The 18,566-nt window shown below is 38.5% G+C and overlaps 1 pseudogene; it reads right to left on the bottom strand.

Annotated features, from left to right (window-relative positions):
• Positions 1 to 7,522: 7,522 nt before the first annotated feature.
• LOC112405521 (palmitoyltransferase ZDHHC7 pseudogene) lies at positions 7,523 to 8,300 on the bottom strand (annotated as a pseudogene).
• Positions 8,301 to 18,566: the final 10,266 nt, after the last annotated feature.

Below are 18,566 nucleotides of genomic sequence, written 5' to 3'. Positions count from 1 at the left end.
CCAGTTTGAACCAGTATTGTTCAAGGGTTAACTGTATATGATATAATTATATAGGTATGATATGGAACTGTATCTGTAAAGTATCACTAAAATCAAGATAATAAACATACCAACCATTCCCCCCAAAAGTTGCTGAGGACCTTTGCTTATTCCTCCTTCTTCACACTCCCAGCTTGCCTACCCCAAAGCAATCCTGTCTGCTTTCTGTTGCTATAAATGACTTTGCATTTTCTAGGATCATGTGTAAATAGAATTACACAGTATGGACTCTTTTTGTTTGGCTTCATTAACTTAGCAGAATTATTTTGAGAATCATTCCCGTTGTTGCATCTATCAATAGTTCATTCCACTTTATTGCTAAATAGTAATCCATTTTATATTCAGCATTGGATATACCAGTTTGTTCATTCATTCACCTATTGATGGAGAGGTGGGTTGTTTAGAGTTTGAGCCTTTTCCAAATAAAGCTTCTATGAATATTTATGTACATATATTTAATGGATATATGTTTTCATTTCTCTTCAAGAAATACCTAGCAAGGGAATGGCTGGGTTACATGATAAGTATACGTTTAACATTTTAAGAAGCTGCCAAACTCTCTTCCAAAGTGCTGCTTCATTTTACATTGCTAGAGAGTTCCAGTTGTTTCACATACTTGCCAACACTTGGTATGATAAGATTTCTTAACTTTGTTATTCTAATAGATATGTAATTGCATACTATTATAATTTTAGTTTGCATTTTTCTAATGACTAATCATTCTGAACATCTTTTTGTGGGCTTAATTGCCATCCATAAGATTTTTTGTGAAGATTCGACTCAGTATTTTGCCCAATTTTTTATTGAGTTGTTGTTAGAATTTTGAGAGTTCTTTATATGTTCTCTATCATATATGATTTGCAAATATTCCCTTCCAATCTGTAACTTGGCTTTTCATTCCTTTAGTAGTGTCATAAACTAGCAGAAGCTTTAAATTTTGATGAAATCCAATTTATCAATTCATTTTAAAAAACAGATTATGTTTTTTCAATCATATCGAAGAAATCTTTACCTAACTCAAGGTCACAAAGATTTTTTTCCCAATGTGGTCTTCTAGAAGTTTTATAATTTTAGATTTAACATCTAAAATTCGCTTTGAGCTAATTTTTGTATAGAGTGAATTTATCAAAGTTCACTTTTTTGCCTATGTATATACAATTGTTACAGCATAATTTGTTGGAAAGAAGACCCTTTTCCACAGAAATATGACTGTATTTTTGTCAAAAATTACTTGTAATATGTAAATTTAAGAGGAGAGGATTGGTTGATCCTCTGGGGGAAACTTCCAGATGAAGACTGGTTCTTTTATTTGAAAATAACTATGTTTAATAACAAAAGTTATATAGGAAAATGCTGAAAACACACAGGAATATTAGAATCAATCATAGTATCACTGGCCATAGATAATTAATGGTTTTCTAAGAATACAATTCATCTTTTTAGTAAAAATGGGGTCAGAGTACATTATTTTGAAATCTGCTTTACATATCACTGTATGGCGAATAATTTTGATATTATTAACATCTCCTATAACATGTATAGATTTTTTAAAACTTTTTTTTAACATCTTTATTGGGGTATAATTGCTTTACAATGGTGTGTTAGTTTCTGCTTTATAACAAAGTGAATCAGTTATACATATACATATGTTCCCATATCTCTTCCCTCTTGCATCCCCCCCCCACCCTCCCTATCCCACCCCTCTAGGTGGTCACAAAGCACCGAGCTGATCTCCCTGTGCTATGCGGCTGCTTCCCTCTAGCTATCTACCTTACGTTTGGTATAACATGTATAGATTTTAATGAAACCATAGTGATGACCACAAAATTCCTATAGAGGCAGAATATATTCCTGTGTACCAACCAAATTCAGAAAATTATTAGTCTAAAAAAATTAAAAGCTAGATAATTGATGATTAATTTGAAAGTTTTCTTTAAATTATTCAACGTAGAGTGACATTAACTTGTGACTTTTTTCTGTTAGTTTCTGTCTGCATTTCTGGATTTTTCCATGCTAACAATTTGACTGAATTGTTCATGACTCTTTCTTTTTGAGAGAAGAGAAAAATAATTTTGGTACAAAGTTCTTTTTATCATAGTGGAGATTTTGATATTAATAAATATTTAGAATTCACATGAAATCATTTTATAGGACTCTGGAGCTGAAAATTAGGGGATATAAATGGAAATTTGCTGTCTAAAGATTTTGGATCTCGATTCTCATAGTCACTCAGAACGATGTTGCTGGAACCTATCCAGGATTATACAAACTTCCAGGCTCTTTGACATGGAGACGGATAATATATTTCAAAAACTGCATGAAGTCCTTCTGTGAATAATCAAATTAAGGCTTTAAAGATAGCACTCTCAACAAGACTCAAATCAATTCCAAGAATGATTCCATAAAACTGACAGTTTCGGTTGTTCAAAACCACCTAGCCAGTCTTGAAAACACGTTAATCTTCTTGAGTAGAAATGTGACCCAAGAGAAATGAGGCGGTATTAATTTGGTTTGTTGCTAGGGGAAGTGCTAGCCAAGTTTTATAACTCATTCTCTCACTGTTGTAGTAGAAGGAAATGAAAGTAGAGAGGATATAAATCAGCTCGGCTGGGCCAGTTCTGGAAAGGGATTTTTACACCATTTTCTAAGTCTGAGAGGGTACAGCCAACAGGGGTTGCTGGCTGAGGGAGTATTAACTTAGGATTTTGCAAGTAGGGAATCAGGGTATCCAGATGAGTTCAGATCAAGTCGAAAATTATAGAGTGATCAAACCTGAAATGAGTATGTGTATTATAGGTGTCTAATGGGACACTACAATCTTAGGAATGATGCTAGAACATTGGGGTGAGATATTGTCTCTTAATATTGAGTACCATCCTTGCCCTTCTAAGATCCTCGCTATATCTGCATTTCCCAAACTCCTTTGCCACAAGCCACATGGTTTAAATTTAATTCCAACAAGAGGATTAGTCACAAGAGATATGAAGGACAGACTGAAGTCATTTTTTGTTTCTGGCAGTAACAGGTGACATGTTCAGCTGACTGTAGACATAAGGTTTGCAGCATCTTCTGGATGAGCTTCTTTTAATCACTGCTTCAGTGCTGTAGGCAACTGAGAGATTCGGCAACACTTTTCTGAATCTCCACTCTTCCTGATTTCCTAAAACCAGCAGTGCCACACCCTGACCTTTATTTGCCCTTATGAACAGCACTTTAAATATCCAATTCCCTCTATTAAATCCCTTTCTATTAAAACAAGTAGAGTAGTTTTTGTTTTCCCACCAAAATGGACGGATAGACCATTTAAATGTTAAGATTACACAATAGAATTCTCAGCATTTGTGTATGGTGTACACACTTAAAGTTTCAAGTGTAAGTCCAGAGTAAGGAGGTGAATGACCAGCTTCTTCCTCCAAGCAAGCATTTATGGTTTGCTACAATAGAAAACACAGATAAGTGTTTTAAAATAACAGGACCAATTTTTATCATTGCCCTGATTGACCCCTCACGGATACTTCGTTAGGAAGACTCAATTTAAAAGAAATGTTTAGGACTTCTAACACAGGCAAGCAAAGTTTGTTGCATGATATCGATTCAGGAGAATAAACTACATATACGTTAGCTGACACATTTCATTCAAAATTTTAATAGCTTTGTTGAACCTTCCAGGGGAAAAAAAAGATACATTCCTACGATTCAGATTATTTTCATTATTGAATGAAATATTGGCAATGAAAAAAGTTGACATCCCACAGAAGCCATTAAAATTTTAAAAACTGAAATTATTTAAGAAGTAAGAACACAAAGGCAGCTTTTAAATTTTTTTTATCTAGAAATTCGTTTATAAGTTTAATTGCAAAACTTCCTGGGACGCATATTAAGCACCCATTTATCGTTGCTCGTGTCTGACATTTAAGATAAAAACCACAAAGCTTTATCAAGGGCCATAAAGTCAGTCAAACAAACAACTTGAACATGAATGAATGTAAAAGGATGTCATGTTTCTGGATGGAAAGACAACATTTTAAGATGCTAATTCACCCTCAAATTGATATCTCCATTTCCCGTAATGTTAATTTCAGGGGGATGTTTGTTTTTCTTTGACCTTTCAAACATTATTCTAAAGTTTAGGTGGAGAATAAAAGACAACATAGTCAAAACATTTGGGAAAAGATGTGCTTATCCCCGATTAGGTGCTATAAAAGACTGGAGATGTGGTTGTGGGGGTGAGGAGGTGTGGCGAGCATGGTCTGCATCAACTACGCTGCATTCATGAAATGGAATGTACTGCAGCCAAAAAAATAGACTGGTGTATGTACTGCTCAGAAAGATGTTGGGGATATATTGTTAACAGAAACAACGGCCTACAGGTCAATGTGTTTCACACAATTATATTTCTATAAAAACTGCACACATCTTTACACGTACGCATGCAAATGTCTGCATTAGCCTTAGAACACTTGACAATACGTCAAACTGCTAAAGTGGTCCCATCTGAGACAGTGTGGGAGCTGAGGTTGACATTTGCTTCCTATTTCCTATGTGTGTGCACGCACATAATATTTAAAGCAGGGATGATCTTGTAACTTTCAACATTTTGCATTTTTAATATTATTCAAATTAAAGTGTAAAGAAATCCATCATGTCGTGCTTTCTGTTCATGTAAATAGACATGTACATTCACATACATATACATTTATGCAAGAAAGAAACTTTGATATTTATAAACATGACTGCTTTTTTTTGAGGACAGATCCTTTCTTATAGAAATGGTATTTGTTAGGTTGAAAAATCTTGATCTTGGGTAGGCAAATTAGGGAGCAGGAGTCTGAGAAGCCTGAATTGCTTTGTACGATAGAGAAAGGTTGTGTGCACGATGTGGTTTGACTTGGTTACTGTCAGTGGTATGATTTCAATATTGCCTCTGCTACCCCTACAAATTCCTGAAAAAGGTTTACATGGTTCATGAAAGCTTTGGTATAAGTGGATTTCTTGGCAGAACTCAGAGTCAATTAGAGTGCAGTTCAAGGGCAGATGCACAGACAATGCGGCTTGAAGAAGCTATAGAAAGTAAGACTCCAGGAATTTTCAGAAATTTAGAAGATATTTTGCATTTTCCCCATGTATAGCTTTGGACAGTGCTTCAAGGAGAACACTCAGACTGCTTCACTTGTGTTACCCGGAGTCTGTCCAGCAGAGAAGGCTGGTTCAAAGTCTGACAAAGCTTAAAAGTGAGAAGCTATAGCTGTCTAGTTATTCTGAAGGCTGAGCGAGAGTGATTAAAAAGAAGGTTCAAAAGGGCTGCCTAGAGGGATGATGGGATCCTAATTTAGATGATATCCTGTGAGGAGCGGACCAAGGGAACTAGAGGCTGGAAAGGCAGAGATTCGCGAGTAGCATCAGGGGAAGACTTTACCTGCACTAAGTATCATCAGCGAGAGATCCCAGCAGCGAAGGAGTGATGTCTGAAGAAACTACAACCACTCCCTAAGAAACAGAAGTAGTCTTAACACCCTCCAAGCCCAGAAAGTACCAAGGCCAGGTCAATGCCAGAGTTAAGTAAGATATTTCTTGCACTACAAACCTCTTCTTATCTGCCATGTAAACCTTGAAATGCCAGAGGCAGCCTAACAAGTGGGGGAGTGGGAGGAGTGCTAGACGGGCCTTAAAGAAGAATGTGACTCTCAAGGTCCTGATCTCTACAATAAGCCTAAAAAATTTAAGAACATTCTCTCCTCCCCCACTATAGACACACTTGAGAAAGAAAACGCAGAACATACTAATATTCACGATCCAGTGGTTTAAAACATGTACTGATCAGTTAAGAATCTGTCTAATTTTTTTAGTTTAATACATTTTACCTCTATAATAAATATGATTCATTTGCTTATTCAGCACTATTTATTGAGTGCTGACTTTGTGCCAGGCACACTTCTTCTGGGCTCTGGGCAAATCAGGAACAAAATGACAAAGTCCGGCCCTCAGCCTCAGGGAATTTACATTCCAGTTGGGGTGACCCAGGGTAAAAATATAATAGTACAAGGCCACATAGCAACAAGTTCTATTATGAAAAGTAATTCAGCTAAGGTGATAGAGTGACAGGGCTGCTAATTTATTTAGAGACATCAGGTTACTTTGAGAGTATAAAATTTAAGTAAATTGAAAGATATGAAGAAATGAGCCATGGGATATCTTGGGGAAGATCCATCTGGCCAGAGGGAACATGGAATGCAGAGGACTGAAGCGGGGACAATCTTGGCAGGTTGAAAAGTGCAAGGAGGTCCTGGTGGTTAGACTGTAGTGAAGCCAATGAGCAATGAACCCTCATTTTTTCAAATGAAACAACTTTCAGGGAGAAGGACATTTGAGATGCTAACCTTTCTGTGGGCAAGATCTGGAAGAAGAGCCTGCTGGGCCCTGGTCAAGAAGAGGGTCTTTTATAACCCATACCTTGCGTGTGTGTTTAGATCGGGTTTTTTTTGGTTTTTTTTTTACTGCACAGGAATAATTGTTTTTTGGATCGAGATATTCTCCAATATGCAATACATTCATAGTAAATCCCGGGGCAGGAGGACTCCACACAACTCTCCCCTCTTCCCTGAAACGTCGGTTTCTGAAACATAGCTTGTTTGCTGCACACGCCCATTACTTGTTACATCACCTGAACAACACTGCCCACTTCAAAACACACGTGCACACACACACACGCGCAGACCTGCCCACAGGGTCAGGGACCACCATTTCCTGGCAGGGGAGCGTGGCTGCAGCCCCCCTGCTGCTCAGTGAAAAGTGTGGGAGCTGTGGAAGCCTCCACAGGCTCCTGCTTGACGGAGGGGGTCACTGGTGAACAAGAGGGTCAGTGGGAGCTCCCTGAAACCACCAGCTGCAGGATTCTTGTTCACTGGATTGGTTTGTTTTCTTCATGATTGAGAAAAGCAGCTCGGCACACAGGATTTTTAATAAACAGTGTAATATCCCGCACACCTTCTTAGGAAATGTGAAGCACGTTAACAAAACTCCTAACTGTGCTGGAAGATAATGACATTTGGCTTCTTCGTGTGGCCACAGACCTTCATTACTGGACAGTGACACTGATCAGAATGCCACCCAGTTACTAGTGTGGAAAATCTGCCATCCGTGACCATAAATATATAAAACTCTGCTTGCTCTGAGCAGTTGGTCTGTGTAGGTTCCATTTGCCCTGTTGGTCACAGATGAGCTGTTGATACCCTTTCCGACCCCAAATAAAGTCCGTTAACAAGTTCCAGCATGATGAGAGGGCCTCACACTGAGAACGGGGGGCCCCCTTTCCTGGGTCTTGTCTGCAGTTGCCTAAAGCGGAAGGGGTTCATCCAGAGCTTCGACAGGGCCCCCCAAAGACGGACTTCATCCCTTTCTATCGCAGCCACTGATCCCACGTGCGCTTCTCGCTCTTCAGCCTCTCTATTTCCGGTTTGTCATTGTATATGGAGTGGATCTGGGTTTAAATACTGCGGCGGTGGGCGTGCTCGGGCTTGATACATCAGCACTTGGGACACTTGTACAGATCCCTTCTCCAGGCTTCAGCTGCAAACCTCCATGCCTTCTTTAGTAGCATTTCCTTTGGGTACTGCCCCCGGCTGGGTGAGCACGGTCCTCAGGTGAGACACCACAGGGCAAGCACCGCCAGGCAGTTAAAAATGATCCCGTGGACCACGTAGTACCAGAAGTCTTTGGAAGGCAGCAGCAAGACCAATGTCACCAGAAAGATCGCATAGGTGACCAGAAGCCACGTGACACAGGCGCAGATCCTGCCGCGGCCCAAGTGGATGAACTGGACTCTGTCTGCCACGTCAGCCTCGAAGGCAGAGGAGGCTGAAGAGTCATAACAGTCATTGTCACTCAGGGGAGCATGATGTTCAGCATCCCAGAGCTGGTGTCCTGATGACGGCATGGTTTCCCTACGCACCCTCTCAAATTATTTCTAAACATTCCTTGAACATTTTGTGCCTTTTCTTTAGGACCTTAAGGTGCATACTGTCCTGTGGGATAGGATACGAGGCCTGGTGGTGGGGCGGGGGGAATCGCCTGGCGTTTCAACTCCCAGCCTGCCGCTGGCGGCGACTGCAGCAGACAAGGCAGGGACGCATCACGCGGCCGCGCTGCTGGCCAGCGCTGCGTGGGACCCCGCAGCTCGGCTGGGCGGGGCTCCGTTCTGCCCAGCCAGTCAGAAGAAGGCGGCCTCCTAGCAGACTCGAGAGCCAGAGCCCAGCCACCCTGAGCATTCCTGCGTGACTCAAATGACCATCCTGCAGCAGCTGGACTTTCTCCAAGGTAGGTTCGTGAAAATCAATACTGCATCTACCCAGGGAAGAATATCTGGTCTAAGGAATCTTCTCTCTTGTGACATTGACGTGTAATAAATAGGCCTTATCTTTTTCTTCCCACTGGGGTCAAAGAGTGATTTGTTCTTGTGAACAAAATGGATTAGCTAATGCAAATTGAAATACATTGTCTAGAAATTAAGTCAGTCCTGAACCCTTCCCCCAACAAAGAGATTGCTCCTAGGGCTTGTTTATACACGAGGTGTCTAAAGCGCTTGTTACCGTGCTTAGCACAGCACATGCGCAATAAATGACAATTATTATTATGTGGTAATGAGATCACCCCGATTAGTAGGTGGTGACTAATCAATACAAAGGAAGTTTCTACCGGGCATAAGCGCATGGTTGGATATGTTGCATCACATACGCATATCTACACCAACCTGGGCAAGAGGTATGTACCCGTCAGGGCTGCCTTAGACAAGATGAACCCCCGCTCTTCCTTCCCAAGCCTGGGAATAAGCAGTCCCTGAAGCACATGGTTACATGCAGGTGAACTTCTGAACTCAGAGTTCTGTTAGGAAGGTGGAGAGGAGATATTGTTACGGAGATCAAGCTCGTGCTGGCTTGCTACGTGACAAGCCAATAAATCCAGAGAGGAGGTATTGGGACAAGGTATAGTGCCTTTATTTGGAAAGGCAGCATACTGATAAGACGGTGTCCCAAAGAACCATCTTACCTGTGTTAGAATTCAGGCTGCTTTTATACTAAAAGAGGAGAGGGTGTGGCTCGTTGTGCAAACGTCTTGGTGTCGGAATCCTTTGTTCCTACAGTTAGTTGTCCATGTGGGTCTGTTCACAATGTTCCTATAAACTTCCAACAAGACAATTGTTATTTTCTGTTCTGCAAATTTTTATCTCCATATAAATGGAAAAATGTTATACCTTTGGGCTTCCCTGGTGGCACAGTGGTTGAGAGTCTGCCTGCCGATGCAGGGGACGCGGGTTCATGCCCTGGTCTGGGAAGATCCCACATGCCGCGCAGTGGCTGGGCCCGTGAGCCATGGCCGCTGAGCCTGCGCATCCGGAGCCTGTTCTCCGTAATGGGAGAGGCCACAACGGTGAGAGGCCCCAGTACAGCAAAAAAAAAAAAAAAAAAAGTTATACCTTTGAAGGTCAGAGCCTTGAGAATGGGCTATCCTGTATATTTCAGGCTAGAGGCAACATCTTTTACAAAAGGTGCAGAGCCAGCATGACTAAGCATAGGCAACAGACCACAAGGGTTAGAGCTAAAGAAATAGATCTAATATGGAGTCAGGTTTGTTCTTCTCTGTTACAGTTTGGCTACTAGACAGCAGCCAGCAGTTGTCTGTTACAACCCTTAGCTTTCCCACCTCTTTTTCTGCTCCTCCTAGCGAATTCCATAACCATATGGTTCTGAATTTCGTATATGTGTGATGAAGTGAGCTTAAATTTCCATATGGCAATGTTTTCTCTTCTGTATACCCCATGCTCTTTTATGCTTTCAGAGTTTCATATATGCTCTTGTTTCTGCTTGTCATTCCTCTACCTTTCTCATCTTATTCAGTCTTCAGGAATTTTTTCATTCATTGATTCATTCAATCTACATCTGACAAATATCTATTGTCTATTATAAGTCAGGCGTATAGACATCATGACAGGAAGTATAGACACAGCCTGTGATGGAAGAGATAGAGACATAAAGCAACAACTAAAACAGAGCATAGTAAGTGCTACTATGGAGGTATGCATCTGAACTTCGAGTCACCAACTCCACCTGAGATAGGACATTGACCTTGCTGGAGGAGGTAATGTTTAAATGGTATCTGGAAGGAGTCACAAAGGTAGGGGGGAAGAGTAGCCCTTCCAACACGGGCAGGGTTCTGAGAGAACATAGTTCCTTCAGGAATGTTAAATGGTAAAGCCTGAGCACCATCCAGTGGTTGGAGAGGAACTTCCTAACCACCTCAGAGGGATTTTATATCAGTCTAAGTAGGTTTGTTATATGTGACAGCTTTATAAGCTATTCTATACAAGTCAGTGATGTTACAGCTTCATAAGCTATTCTATACAAGTCAGTGAGTCATTGTGTATTCGTGGAAAAAGCCAGAGATTGGAATTGGAGAGATCTATATTTGAATCTTGACACTTTCACACACTGTGTGACTTTGGGCAAGGCATCTCCCTCATCTGAGCATCTTTCGTATCTGTGAAATGGGAAAAAAATATGCTTTAATATTATAAGCACCAAAATAAGTTAGTACTTGCAAAACACCTGTAAGTGCCTGTCTCATAATGAGTTTTTAGCAAATATTACTCCTCTTCCTTCTGCCTCAATATTAATTAAACTTTGGTATTAACTTCCTTCTTGAAATTCTCTCCTCACTTGGCGTCCGTCATCTCAGTGTTATAACTGCCCCTTTTGACCTTCACTATGGGTTTCTCTTCCACTGATGGATCTTCTTTTTCTTAAAGATTGGTTATTTCTAAGGATTTGGCTTACCCTCTTTTCTACTCAATTTTTGGTTGTTGTTAATTTTTTTTAACATCTTTATTGGAGTTTAATTTCTTTACATTGTTGTGTTCGTTTCTGCTGTATATTTTCTACTCAGTTTAAGGCAGACTGTATTTCTTGATATACTTTCTAATTTCAGTACATTCTCCTAAGACTCAGAGCTATATTTCAATAGCTCTATGGATAACAATATTGTGTTATATATTTATCGTTGTGTAGGGATTTACCCTAAACGTAATGGCTCACAGCAACATTTATTTTTCCACAGTTTCTGTAGGTATGAATCTGGGCCTCCCTTATCTGGGCCATGTGTCTCGTGGTCTTTCACAGGGAGGCAAGCAAAGTGTTAGACGGGGCTGCAGTCTCAAGTCTCCACACACACTCATGTAGTTGGACCATGTTTCCCATGGGTGATTGGACTGAAAGCCTCAGTTCTTTACTGGTTGCTAGGTAGAGGCTTCCCTCACCTCCTTGCCACACGGCCTCTGTATAGGACAACCCAAACATGGTAGCTGGTTTCCCTCAGAGCAAGTAAGAGAGTGAGAGAAACAAGCAAGATGGAACTCACAGTCTTTTGTAGTTTAATATCAGAAGTAATTTCCCATTACATTTGCTATATTTTGTTAGAAATAAATTGTTATGTCTACCCACACTCGAGGGGAAGAGGTTATACAAGGGTGTGACTACCAAGTGTCCTTTTAGCAACTACCTACCATACTTAAGAAATTCCTATGAGGTAGATATTATCCTTGTTTTACAGATGAGAAAATAGCGGCCCTGGGAGTTTAAATATACTGCTCAATACTTACTAATAATGTACGGATCTGGCATTTGAAACTTAAACCTGTTTTTTATTTTGTATTTACTTAATTTTATTTTTGTAACAAATAAAAACTGTATATATTTAGGTCTATAAGTGTTTTGATATACGTATACATTGTAAAATTATTACCACAATCAAACTGATTAAGATAACCATCACCTCCCATAGTTCCTTTTTTTTTTGTAGTTGAGAACACAGGGGATCTTAGCAAATTTCAAGTATACAGTACGTTGTTATTGACTATAGTCACCATGCTGTTCATTAGGTCTCCAGAACTTACTCATCTGATAACTGAAAGTGATCAGTAACTCTCCATTTCCCTTACCCTCCAGCCTCTGGTAAATACTATTCTACTCTCTGTTACTATGTGTTTCAGTTTTTTGGGCTTGGTTTTTTTGGTTGTTGTTTTTTTTTTTTAGATTCCACATACAAGTGAGATCATGCAATATTTGTCATTCTGTGCCTGACTTATTTCACTTAGCATAATGTCTTCCAGTTTCACCCAAGTTGTGGCAAATGGCAGAATTTTCTTCTTTCTCATGGATGAATAATATTCCATTATATATAAACATCCAGAATTTTCTTGGTCCATTTATCTGTTGATGGACACAGGTTGTTTCCTTGTTTTGGCTACTGTGAATAATGCTGCAATAAACTTGGGAATGCAGGTTATCTCTTCAAGATACTGATTTAGTTTCCTTTGGATATATACCCAAAAGTGGGATTGCTGGATCATATTGTAGTTCTATTTGTAATTTTTTGAGGAGCCTCCAGACTGTTTTCCATAGTGGCTGTACCATTTATATTCCCACCAGCACTACACAAAAGTTCCCTTTTTTCCACAACTTCTATAATACTTTTTAACCTTTGACTTTTTGGTAATAGCCATTCTAGCAAGTGTGAGGTGATATCTCATTGTGGTTTTGATCTGTATTTTCCTGATGATGAGTGATGTTGAGGATCTTTTCATATACCTGTTGGCCATTTGTGTGTCTTTGGGAAAATGTCTATTGGATTCTTTGCCATTTTTAATTGAATTATTTTTTCCCTCTTGAGTTGTATGACTTTCTTATATGTTTTGTATATTAGCTCATATAAAATATATGGCTTGCAAATATTTTCTACCATTCCACAGGTTGCCTTTTCAGTTTGTTGATTGCTTCCTTTGCTGTGCAGAAATTTTTTAGTTTGATATAGTCCCACTTATTTATTTTTGCTTTTGTTGCTTGTGCTTTTGGTGTCGATTCCAAAAAACCATTACTAAAATCAATCAAAGGGCTTGTCCCTATGTTTTCTTCTAGGAGTTTTACCATTTCATGTCTTATGTTTAAGTCTTTAGTCCATTTTTGAGTTGATTTTTGCATATGCTGTGAGATAAGGGAAGCTTGCTTTTTATTTTTTTCACACTAACCAATAGCTTTTGAGATGTTTTAAAGTTATATTATTTCCAAAGAGGTATTTTCTGTAGCTTATCTATGCCTATTCATGTATATGCAAATGAAGCTAGACCAGAGTTTCATGCAAATATGGACATAAAAGGAAATCAGTCAAGTCTTTGAATTTTATTATTTATTTTTATTTTTTATTTTTTTTGCGGTACGCGGGCCTCTCACTGCTGTGGCCTCTCCCACTGCGGAGCACAGGCTCCGGACGCGCAGGCTCAGCAGCCATGGCTCATGGGCCCAGCCGCTCCACGGCATGTGGGATCTTCCCGGACTGGGGCACGAACCCGTGTCCCCTGCATCGGCAGGCGGACTCTCAACCACTGCGCCACCAGGGAAGCCCCTGAATTTTAAGACTCATTTAACTGGAAGGCAACATAAAACATACTTGAAGCCAATAACTGGTTTATCTGGCTTTGATCCTACCGTCTTTTTTTTTTTTTTTTTTTTTTAATATTGTTAATGTGGACTTGGGTGAGACCATGTCACTGTGCTATGGATGATACCGCTTCCTTTTGATGAAAGCTTAATCCAGAGCCATATTTCTCAGCCTCATAGCCCCTACTGAGGCAGGAGAACCTGGCCCTGGATATTTCTAGCCTGAGATTTCATCTGAACTAATGTGCCCTGGCAATTGCTTCATGCTTACGATTGTTTGGAAAAGTGTCCAGTTGTGTGAACTTCTGAAGATGCTGGTGACAGAATGCTCAGTACGGAATTGCTTTATATACTCTTTCACCTTGCCTACAGTACAAGTCAAGATTAAACTTAGTATTCAGTTGGAATAGTTTTTTGGCCACATTTTTTTCCCCTGATTTTGTGCTTAATGTATAACTTCTTCACTCTGACATTGTATTACATATATATATATTTGTTTTTTTTACATCTTTATTGGAGTATAATTGGAGTATAATTGCTTTAAAATGGTGTGCTAGTTTCTGCTTTATAACAAAGTGAATCAGTTATATATATACATATGTTCCCATATCTCTTCCCTCTTGCACCTCCCTCCCTCCCACCCCACCATCCCACCCCTGTAGGTGGTCACAAAGCACCGAGCTGATCTCCCTGTGCTATGTGGCTGCTTCCCACTAGCTGTCTGTTTTACGTTTGGTAGTGTATGTATATATCCATGCCACTCTCTCGCTTTGTCTATTTTTATATTTTAATAGTTATTTTTAATATATGTTTTCCATTATGAGGTGTCTTCCATCATTTCTGGAAGTATTCAGTGTCTAAATTAGGAACGATTAATAAATATTAAATGACACAAAATTAGCTTAAGGTTTAAATTTACATGAGCCATTTAAAAGAGATTTTTAAAATGTATGTGAATGCCATATATAGAACTCCAAGTACATGCCCACATCTTAAATATTAAGTAGAACTATTTCACTATTATTTATTGAATTCTAATGTTTTCAATTGTAAATAAATACTAATAAGGGAAATCACAGTAGTTTGTATGAATTATTTGATCACTCTTCCAGGAAAAAGAAACGAGAAAAAGGCAAGAACAGTATTTTCAAACTCAAGTCAGAAGCAGAGAGATTTGCTTATTTAACAAATAGATCTAAGTATCATTAGTCATAATTTGGAAAAGTATAAACTATTAAATAGAGATTGAATGGCTAAATGTCCTCACAAGAAATGAATAGTATAACACCACTGTTTCTTTGAATATAACTTTTCATAAACTTATAAATTAGAAGATAGAGTTCTCTAGCATGATAATATCAAGACACACAATCAAATATTAAAGAGCATAAGCTCATTATTATTTTTATTTTCAACTCTCTGATGGGACAGTTATATGTTAAAGAGTACTTTTGAAAAACATCAGAATAACATTTCATTTTCTAATATTTCTCTGGATACTCCCTATATTTTGTTAGGACTTGGTCATGCCTGTTGAATGCTAATACACAGTGTTGGGCCATTTTACTAAAATCTTCTTGAATTGAACATCTAATTTGTCAGTGACAATTTAAAACTTGGCCTACATCAAAGTCCACCCTTCACATGTCTGCAGGTTTAGGTTTGATTCTTTGTGACAACAGCTGGCTGGATGTAAGGGAAGGTCTCACTCCTCAAAGTTGTGACATTATTGTAGTTATTTATAGATTCCTATCTGAACCAGTGGCTTTATGAATTAATATTCTGGGAATTATAAGAGCCATTGTTTCAACGTCTTTTGGGCTGACTTCAAGTGTCCATAGTCTTATCTTGAAGCTAAACTTCATAGAAAGATGTGTCCAAATATTAGTGTATTAGAACTTCCACAGGATTTGAAAGCTTCAATAAAATAATTTTACTGGTCATATTGGAACCAAGAGAGACTCCTATCAGCAAAGATCTCTTTCAGGAGAATGATGCTATAAGATGGTGGAAAACCCATTAGAAATTGTCCTCAGCCATATGTCCTCTGCTCACCATCTTTGTGTGTCTCCTTGGATAAGCCAATCAAATCTCCTGAGTGTATTTTCTCTTTTGTAATATAAGAAAGTGAACTAGATCATTATTACTCTTTTGGGGTCCTAATTTTCTGTGATTCAATTAAGCAAAGTGAAAATGAACAAAACATCAAGTTGTCTTTCTGCTAATATAGCCTGTAGCCATCCACATATACGTATCACCATTTGATGTCACAAAATTACATACAAAATGGGAAGAAAACTTTAGGGCCATTTCAAATATAAAGAAACCCTATAGCAATACAAATATAAAGACACGTCTATATGAATAACAAAAACATAAACGCAAAACATTAAGACATTAACTATAATAATATTTCTAAGCGGGAAAGGGTTTATTCAGTCCATATAAATTAAGTCAGACCTAAAGATCTGAAATATTTCTTTAAACTAGGACAGAGCATATCTGGCCTTTCACTGGGGAATCATCTAAGTGCAAATCACCCAAAGGCTTTTCCATATGACCCAGAGCAAAGTCAAGGAGAGGCTAGGAGGTATATTCAGATTTCTTGAACTTTAATTCATTTCCCTTTACACTCAGAGTGTTTTCTTAACAAAACTTTTCTTCAAGTCATCTCACAATTTGAAAACTAAAAGAGAAAAAGTATCTTTCAAAAGTGTGTAATGGGGCTTCCCTCGTGGTGCAGTGGTTGAGAGTCCGCCTGCCGATGCAGGGGACACGGGTTCGTTCCCCGGTCAGGGAAGAACCCACATGCCGTGGAGCGGCTGGGCCCATGAGCCATGGCCCCTGAGCCTGCGCGTCCGGAGCCTGTGCTCCGCAATGGGAGAGGCCACAATGGTGAGAGGCCCGCGTACTGCAAAAAAAAAAAAAAAAAAAAAAGTGTGTAATGGATAATTGTTTGGAACTATCAAATTGCTCTGTGATAGACCTGATAAACGAAACAGAAACAGATCTTGGCCGCTCCTCAGTTTCTGCAATGCAAAACCATTCATAGTGGAACCTATCCCTGCCTTTAATATACATATCAGGTTTTTAAATTTTCAATTTAGTTGCTCCTTTCACACAAAAGTCCATTTTAATTCCTCAGTGAAATGGTTTGAACGATTTGAGTGTTTTTTGCTGAGATGTGAATCAGGAGTCTGTAAACTGTAAACATCAAGACGTGTTGGAAATGAAGAAAGTAATCCTGTAATTTAAACTCACAGTATCTTTGTTCACATTGTTAATTGAAGTTTAGTAGACAATAGCCCAAGGACATTGTCATATGGGACGTTTTTCCCCCCTCTGATGTCAATACACACTCAGTCAAAAATGCCTCCAAGAATAAGATGGTTTTCATATTTTTTAGTTCGTTAGCAAACATGTACAACAATTTTAATCCTTTCTACGGATAGCAAGTAAGAATTAAAATGCAATAAGTAACCAACCATGTCACAGCTGGTTTTCATCTCAGAGAGCCCGTCAAGCAGCCGTTTTATTTACAATATGACATAAATGGTCAAAAGTCAGCTTGTTGACAATCGTATCATCATAGGCTGTGGACTTAGATTTGGCTTGTCATTGCTAAGACTCTCTCCTGAGAAGTTGTGAAATACTTTCTGCTTAGAGTGAGCGAGAAAATTCCGTTTTTGTGTTTAAAGTATAAAAAGGAACTATTTGTGTTCTGAAAAGGGAAGTGATAATAATAATTTTTAGGCTATCATTTTAAATATCTATATTTGTGCATGCACTCCATATATAGTCTTTTGTGTGTGTGTTAAGTAGCCACTTATATTCTATACATAACACTATACACATAAATAATTATATAAGCACATATAATTATTTTTCTATAAAAGTTATTTTCTTCCTTGCACACACACTTTATTTAGTACTATTTATCTCTGCTGATGAAAATCCCATTTTACCAGAAAGATGACATTTGAGATAAGGTATGTGAAGATGTTTGGTAAAATGCTTACGGCAAGTCTTCTTGCGTTCACGACAAAATTTTTAAAAGTTCTGTATCTCTTTTGGTCTTTTTCTTTTTTAGTGAAATTACGACATGAGTTGCTTTTGGTGGCAAATACTTGCTTTCCATCATGCATGTCCTCGCAGGGCAACGTGGTCATGCCAAACTGCAAAATCCTAAAACCTACTACAACAACTTTCTAAATTATTTTCTTGATTTCAGGCACCATGATATATAGAAGTGAGAAAGTAGGCAGGATGACATTGAGTACAAGGAAAATATAATAGAAACAGGAGGCCAAGGAGATAATAGTAATTCTGAAACCAGAGCAAATCACGATAATGGGTTTTTAAGAGATAGTCACTGTGACCCTATATCATCATGGTTCCCTCAGCTGTGAATGGCGTTCAGGGTTTCTACCTTCTGAACCTTTCTCATTCTTTGAAACTTAGCTCAAGAACACTTTCCTTCCTGAAGCTTTAGCTTCCCTAAAAGTATAATTTATCCCAGTATTTAATCCTGATGCCAAGTTGTTAATTGACAAGAAGAATATTAAAGTCTGAGATTATTTCATTTCAGAGAAATCATAAGCTACATATAAGATTGTAATAATTTCCTCCTTATCAATGTTGACAGTTAGTGAAAGTTCAATGCAATTTCTTATAAAAGCTGAGAAAAGCATTTTAAAACATTTCCTTTGTATCTCTATAGAAATATTTTGACTATTCTAATTTGGCTTGGCTTTGAATTTGTTCTGATGAGAATCTGTAAAATAGGCCATAATTTTTAAGGAAGATAAACCTCATTAAAGTCAGCACAAGGAGTCATTTGAAGTTGTAACAAGGAATGTTTTGATAAATATAAGTAGGAAAATACCTTAACTGTGAATCTCTGGAGCAGGAAAGAAAAGGAAATTTCATGATTACCATTTCTGAAGACATAAGAATATCGCTAATATAATTCAAGACTATAATTGCCATTTGCACAGAAGCATATAGTTTAATGAATATGTTTAAAATAGGGAAAGAGATTAGATA

The sequence above is a fragment of the Neophocaena asiaeorientalis genome, unplaced genomic scaffold, assembly GCF_003031525.2.
Source record: "Neophocaena asiaeorientalis asiaeorientalis breed wild unplaced genomic scaffold, Neophocaena_asiaeorientalis_V1.1 scaffold212, whole genome shotgun sequence".
NCBI classification, from domain to species: Eukaryota; Metazoa; Chordata; class Mammalia; order Artiodactyla; family Phocoenidae; genus Neophocaena; species Neophocaena asiaeorientalis.
This window is presented reverse-complemented; position numbering and strand designations above follow the sequence as displayed.